General features: G+C 38.4%; 1 pseudogene; it reads right to left on the reverse strand.

Annotated features, from left to right (window-relative positions):
- Positions 1 to 2,159: 2,159 nt before the first annotated feature.
- Positions 2,160 to 2,700, reverse strand: LOC144315248 (small ubiquitin-related modifier 2 pseudogene; annotated as a pseudogene).
- Between the last annotated feature and the right edge of the window lie 5,533 nt (positions 2,701 to 8,233).

Below are 8,233 nucleotides of genomic sequence, written 5' to 3' on the forward strand. Positions count from 1 at the left end.
GCTGCTCAGGATACACAGTCTTCATGAAGATCCAGGAAAGGAACCTTGGGGTAGGGTTATACACATTTTTTACATAAATACTTACAAATCATTAGAAAAGGACATTTCATAAAGTTGCACACCATAAGTTTCTAGTATAGGCAGGGCTGAATGACCTTAATTTTATGGAAACCAAGGATGTTTCTTCCTTTTTCTTATCTTTTGTGTTCAGAATGCTCCTTTTTTGGTTACTTTCCTTAATGAAGTAGATGTACAATGTATGCTCCAGCAGACATTAGAGCACATGCTCTGAGGTTTTGCCAAGTCATTTGGACTTGTTAAATGTTAAAGTATAACTTCCTTGGGAGCCCAGGAGCAGGGCCCACAAACATCAAAGATTGAAAATTTCTGGGGCACCTGGGTGGCACAGTTGATTTGACTCTTGGTTTCAGCTCAGGTCCTGATCTCACGGTCATGGGATGAAGCCCTATGTTGGGCTCCACACTCAGCACTCAGCATGGAGTCTATCTTCCTCTGCACCTCCCCCCACGCTCACGTGCAAGGGCGCATAGTGCTTCTCTCTAGAATAAATATTTAAAAGGAAAGTTGAAAATTTCCTTGATCAATATCAGACAATTTTACTTCTAATGTATGATTTAAGGTTATTAGATTTTATTAAACAAAACATCTTTCTTTTTTCTTTCCTTCCTTCCTTCCTTCCTTCCTTCCTTCCTTCCTTCCTTCCTTCCTTTCTTTTCTTTTTTTTTTTTTTTTAAGGATTTTATTTATCTTTTCATGAGAAACACAGAGAGGAGAGAGAGAGAGGCAGAGATACAGGCAGAGGGAGAAGCAGGCTCCATGCAGGGAGCCTGACGTGGGACTCGATCCCAGGACCCCAGGATCACACCCTGGGCTGATGGCGGCACTAACCGCTGGGCCACTTGGGCTGCCCCCTTCCTTTCTTTCTTAATCTCCATATCCAATGTGGAACTCAAGCTCATGACTCCAAGGTCAAGAGTCACATACTCCACTGCCTGAGCCGGCCAGATGCCCTATATTTATTAGATTAATTTTAGGACATCTAATGTGAAATATTTCTCTGGTTATTTTAATAGTTGCTTTATCTTCCATTGACCTCAAATATCTTTCTCCTTCTATTGACACATCATTACTTGTTCTATTTTTACACATCCTATCATGTTGCATTTCTTATTTTTCCCTGACTCCATTAGGCTACCATGAGATTTGGTTCAGCGCATACTATCCTGGTCCAGTTTCCTATGTTATATATAATTGGTAGAAGAGGCACCAAGGCCATAATCACATGTCCTTGTATCATAAGCATGTCTGTCCAAAGGTTCAGCAGTAGTAAAGGTATTTGGGTTCCATTCCAACAACATATCCGTAGGAGCGTGTTTTCCTCCTGTCATAAGGCAGCTTCCTGTGGCCTATCGACTACTCTCCCTTTTGATACTGGAGAACTGCAGAAGTGTGGTACCCAGTGTCCTGTTTCATACTTCAGGTGTCAATATCTGATTTCACAGTTTCCTAAGGAATCACAACCACTAGGAATGTGTGGTGTCTACTCTACTTGTGGTTGACTTGTCTATTTTTTTTTCATTTTAAACAAGAAGTTTATTTAAACAACAAGACGCTTGACTTAAAGGGAAAACTATCTAGGATTCATTTCTTTTAGAGTAATTTATCCCTACTTAAAGACAGATTGCCCTACATGTAACAGCTACGTACAAAAAAGTTATAAAACTGTCCTTGGGGGCAGGGGGTGGGGGTGAATGGGTGACAGGCACTGAGGGGGGCACTTGACAGGATGAACACTGGGTGTTATTCTGTATGTTGGCAAATTGAACACCAATAAAAAATAAATTTATTATTAAAAAAAACTGTCCTTGGTTTTACAATGATAAATGAAAAACATTAAAATTCTCCAATCGAACAAGGTATGCAAGGATTTTTATGTTGTTGTTCTTTTTTTTTTTTTTTTTTTTTGTTAAACAGTGAGAGCAAAATAACTTACTAGAATATAAAGATAAGAGCTGACTGAGCATGCCACTAATGGAGAGAGGGGGTATTTTCACAGAAGCAGTATTTTCCCCCATCCCATCTCCATTTGATGTCGATCAAAACATACCATTGGCCATTTAGTTAAAAAAAATGCAATATGCTTGTGCACATACACAGTTACTTTATGTACAATAAAGGAATGGGGAAGGGGAAAATGAAAGAATAGAGAAAACTATACTGTAGTAGTCAGGATGTGGTGGAACCAAACTACGGCTTTCTATTTGAGAAGGTCTTCTTGGTCTGGAGGAACAGAGTTCTGGAGTAAAGTAGCAGGTTCCCTTTTTAGTAGACACCTCCTGTCTGCTGCTGGAACACATCAATTGTATCTTCATCCTCCATTGCCAACTGTGCAGGTGTGTCTGTTTCATTGATTGGCTGCCCATCAAATCGGAATCTGATCTGCCTCATTGACAAACCTTGTCGTTCACAATAGGCTTTCGTTAGTTTCCTAAGTGGTGTATGCCTCTTTATCTTAAACTGCACCACAGAACCATCCTGCCCCGCCACCTTCAAATTAATATGATCGTTGTTCTCAGTCTTCACTCCTTCCTTGGGCTTTTCATTGGCCATGACGAGTGCCGGGGTCTCCTCAGCTGCCACTTCACAAAAGAAGTACCAGGTCCGCACCGAACGAGCACACAAGCATTGACTTGTCTATTATCTCAGGAGACCAGTACTGCCCTGAGATTATAGCTTTTCTAAGATTTCACATATCAACCAATCTTAACTTCAACATTGACAATCTACACTTAGAGAAACATATTTTGTGGCATTTTTTTAGTGTTTCATTATTTTTAGCATTTTCTTCAACTGCTTTATGTCAAATTTCCATTGCTCTATTTACTTCCATGTGAAATTCATTTACGTGTTGTAATATACTGTTGATTTTATCCATCTGTGTACACAATGTTGACAAAGTTGCCATGCATGTGTGTTCAACTGAGGCTGTGTGGTTTCAAAATTTTCAAAATCTAATGTGATTTGATCAATTTGAAAGCAAGAAAAAGTGGCTGTTATTGTTCCTCCAATTAAGCCTCCTACTAGTCCAATAAGGAACTATAAGTGTTTCTTTCTTTTTAGTAAATCTGGTTTTATCATAGATTGTAAATTGGACATAAACAAAGGTAGATAAAACTGAGCAGAATTTGGGGATCTATATCTGGCTTGAAAGTCCTCTATATTAAATTTCAAAGTATAGGCTACCACTGTAGGTTCCAATATAATGGGGAGAAGTTTTATTAACATAGGTTCCCATACTCTTAGGGTAGAACTCTGTGATGTGAGAAGCCTGATGTGTACCATGACAGACAGACAATGATATGTGTTCTAGGCTAAGTTCCTATATGTCCTCCGTACACTTTACAAGGTGTCTCTGTTCTTTTAAAGTCTGGATATAATGACTGAGGCTCTATTCTTATTTTTCTAATAGGTAGATAAGGATTAAAGAATATAAGTTGGGAATGTAGTAAATGATCCATTTTTTGGCATATTTATATTTAAAGATCTAATTGCCCATTCTGCATAATCAGCAGCTGCTTTTATAATGAAACGCTAGAATATGGAGTAAATGAGGAATCAAATTGGGGTCATTCTCATGGAGTCTCTTGCCATGTGTGCAATGCTGCACTTGATTCAGTAAGATAAGGGAGAAGAACAAAAGTCATCACCTCGTCTTCTTGGTATATAGGTTGGGTTATAATATCAAAGTCAGTTAGTAGTTCAGGCCAATCTTTATCCTCTACATCTGAAGCCTTTAGGGGTGCTATAGTAGCAGGTGCTATAATTTCCCCAGGACCGTATCTATCATTATGTTTTTTAAATCAGTCCTTTCCCTTTTGGGGGCACTTGGGTGGCTCAGTCGGTTAAGCCTCTGACTCTTGATTTCAGCTCAGATCATGATCTCAGGTCCTGAGATCAAGCCCTGTGTTGGACTCCATGCTGAGCATGGAACCTGCTTACAATTCTCTTTCCTTCTGCCCCTCTCCACTCATGCACTCTCTCTCTCCCTCTCTCTAAAAAACAAAAACAAAAATACAAGAAAACCACAGAAAACCTTTTTCTTTTCATTTAGATTCTGGGGGATTCATTTAGATTAACAAATTAGTGCTAATTCTTATTCTGTGGATGCCTGTAATGCTAATTCAGTAGGATTTTTTCCTTGTTCAGGATCATTGCTGATTCTTCGAGATTAAAGTGGAGGTTTCCATTGCTCAATCAGCTTCCCCAAGTATTTGGTTTCTCCCCTGATTGAAGGTTTCCAGCAAGTAGATGATGCTCATAAAGAAGGGTGGAGCGGAAAGGTTGGGCTTGGTGATGCTGGTGACATTGCTGATGCTGATGAGTCCTCATCTGCAATAAGGTGACTGGGATGGTGATCTGTGGAGAAAGTAGAGGATGTCACAGACAGTGGACTTGTATTTGGACCAGAAGGTGGGGTTTCACTTTGGAACAGTGGTGCACTGCTATTGCTGCCCCGTCAGAGTATCTGTAGCTGCAGTGGGTATGGTATCTAATAGTGAGCGATAGGCAGCATGCTGTACTGACCCGCTTAGGAATATTAAGAGTTAAAAATGCATAGCAGAGGGGCGCCTAGGTGGTTCAGTCAATGAAGTGTCTGCCTATGGCTCAGGTCATGATCTCAGGGTCCTGGGGTTGGACCTGAGTCAGGCTTCCTGCTCAGCAAGAAGTCTGCTTCTCCCTCTCCTCCTGCTCCTCCCCGCTGCTCATGCTTTTTTAAAATAAATTTTTTTTAAAAAGAAAAAAAGATACATAGCAGATTCATGCATGACAAACAAAGGTAGTGTTTATACATCTTTAATTCTTTCTCATTGTTCTTGCCACTCAAGAAAATCTGTTGTTATTATAGCTCAAGCATAATTGCCCTGCATCATGCTAGGCTAAATACTAGGCACCTACTATAAAAGATGTTTTTTCATGCCTGAAATTTTTATAGTGGCATCATATTATTTTCTTTAATTGATGTAATAAACTTTTTCCTCTGGTCTTCCAGTAGGTTTTATTAGTAGCACATGCCACTAATAAGTAATAATCTACACTTTTCCTTTTAATTTTGATTCTGGGATATTAATTAAGATTAATTAGTGCTGGAATTCACTATGATTTCCAAGAAATCAAGAGCTGGATGCTTAGTAGCTGAGCCACTCAGGCGCCCTTATTTATAATTATATTTTTAATTGTTTTCCTCAGACACATATCAATGTGTTATTTATTTATTTATTTTTATTATTTATTTTTTATTTATTTATTTTTATTATTTATTTTTATTTTATTTATTTTTATTATTTTTATTATTATTTATTTTTATTATTTTTTATTTATTTTATTATTTATTTTTATTTATTTTTTATTTTTATTATTTTATTTTATGCCAGTGTACTCCATGTGGTATTAGGGGGACTGACCCATCTGTAAACCATGTCTTATTGAATGGTGTGGACCAGGGTGGTCCCTATGACCCAACTGCTTGAGGTTAGATAGTCTTAAGCCTCAGAAATTCCAGCAAATCCATCACTGGCAGTTTATCAAGAGTGCCAACCCTTCATTTGTACACCTGGCTTGGAAATTATTTCCATATTAGGGCTTCGTTGTTAGGAATACCCACTCCAGGATAAGCTATTACAATTTAAGTATAGTTTATTTTCTGTTAGTGGCTCTGCATTTTGTAGAGTACCCAGGTGAATGTTTGAATTGGTTGATATCTGCTCTTGGACCATAGGAACTTGTTAGTGCAAAATGCAGATTGGGTGAAATTTTGGGTCCCATAACTGCTTGGGTCATTGCCTGACACAGGCTCCTGCTTGACACAAGAGATTCCATTTCCATTCTCTACAGAAGGAGTCACCTTTTTAGACCAAGTGACTTGTTCTGTGACTTTGTGTAATTGAGTTTTAACTTCCCCTGAAGCGTTAATCCAGGCACAGCACTTCCTGGCCGCAGAACAGATACCTCCTGGCTCAGCTAAAAGATAATCAAGACTATTCTGTTATGAGGGATGCAACTTCAGCTAGAGAGCCTAAAGATCTTTGTTGGGCTACTACTGCCCTAGCAGTAGAGTTGGCAACAATTTTAGGAGTTAAGGAGAAGTTCTTGATCATAGCTTCACCTACATTTATTTTTAACCAGGGGATATAAGGACCTACCAAAAGGAGTGAATCCTGAATCGGGAAAGTCTCCTGGTAAGTCCTTTTTAACTAAACAATGTAAACTTAGGGTAGCTGACCAATGAGATATCTTACTTTGCTTGTGAAAAGTTAGGGGCACAGTTAGATTTTCTCCTAGGCTAAAATAAAAGGTTTTAAATTCCAAAGGTTACCCACTTTCACCCCCCTCTCTACCTCCTAGCAATGGCTTGAGAGATACAGGTGAGGGCATTATCTTTCCAGGGCAATGTCAGGGTAAAAGAAAGGAAAAGAAAAAAGAAAGAGTTTTATGTTTAAAGTATGAAGATTTAAAAATATAATTAAAAAATACAAATATAAACAATAATAATAATTACTAATTTAAAAAATAATGTATGAAGTCTTGATGTGTCATCTTGGACCTACCTTGGAAGCAGTCTACCTTGATGTGAGCTACCTCTCTTCCTCATTGATTTGACTTAGAGGTCTCCAGCATCTTGTCATTTTGCAGCAGTGTCAGTGGTCAGGAGCACGTTGTAAGGTCCCTTCCTTGTGGGCTTCAAGGCTGTCTTCCTTTGATGATGTTTCTAGAATCTCCAGTCACCAGACTCCAGACTGTGACCAACAGGTTCCTTTGAATTGGGACCCAGGGGGGCTTCTTTGATCCATGGATGACAGGCTTGAGTAAAGACATTTGGAATGGTTGCTGGTCATGCTAGCATGAGACAATAAGTGTCAGCAGAAGGCTGTACATTGATAGGATTTCAAGAAGTTTGCAGGGTTTTTGTGAAGGTTCATATGATTTTTCCAGTGGAGTGCGTGCTTAGATCACAGGAGATCTTTCCCCAAGTGAGAAATAGACTTTTTAAGGTTTTTTTTTTTTCTTTTTTGCTACTGTGGGGGCATCAGCCTTGCATCAGGGGAAAGCTTTAATCTATCTAGAAAACACACATATTGTAACAGGAACATATTGTAACCCATACTAAGTGGTGACGAATGAAGTCCATCTGCAGGTATTTTAGGGGCCCTGAGGGAGGAGGTTTGAAGCCTCTGGGAACAAGCAAAAATCAGATTTACAGGACTATGGGCCAGGCAGATCAGACATTTTTGCAGTTTTACAGAAGTCTCTCTCCTAATGTGAATTCATAATTTGAATTCACCTTAAATGCCCTGCAGTGGGTAAAGTAATGCAAAAACTGAAAAATGGTATTTGCCAGGGAGATGGGAAGAACCAAGTGGCCATCTTGGGGTTTCCATAGCCTCAAATGTTTGTTTAATTTGTGTCTATTTTTTACCCACCTTAATTTCTCCAATTTAGAAGTGGACTGTTACTAGGACACTGGGATGGCAAAAGTCTGGAATGAGAGGTCATATATATATATATTAGTCTCTCTCTCTCTCATTATATATATATATATAATATCTCATTTTATATATATTCATATATAAAAAATATATATATATACAATTAGTGTAACATGTAGGGAAGGAAAATTCTTTCCATGCTCTTCAAGTTCTTTCAGTTGGACTAAGAAATATATATAAGACAGATTAACAGGAGGAAGAACCAAACTTTTATTACATGTCCAGAGAGTCCTGATAATGAAATTGAGAACTAAAGATATGATCAAGATAGGCAATTTTTATACATTTTAGACAAAGAGACAATAAATTTGTGAGGAACTGACTGGATAAAGAAAACAGGTGTCTGGAAGCTTTTATTAAGTAGGGAATTCTAGGCAGAATTTGGGTTGAGGTAGGAAATTAGAAAAAAGATAATGAAGTTTTTTTATTTTTATTTTTATAGCTTTCTTAGCTTTAAAGTCCCTATCTCTGGTAAGAAGAATATCTTTTTACTTCTTAGTACAAGGAGTATATATTTTTTAAAGGTTTTATTTATTTATCTGAGAGAGAGAGAGAGCAAGCAGGGGGAGAGGCAGAGGGAGAGGGAGAAGGAGGTTCCCTCCTTAAGAGGGAGCCCAACCCAAGGTTCAATCCTAGGACCCTGAGATCATGACCTGAGCTGAAGGCAG

Source organism: Canis aureus, chromosome 6 (assembly GCF_053574225.1).
Source record: "Canis aureus isolate CA01 chromosome 6, VMU_Caureus_v.1.0, whole genome shotgun sequence".
NCBI lineage: Eukaryota > Metazoa > Chordata > Mammalia > Carnivora > Canidae > Canis > Canis aureus.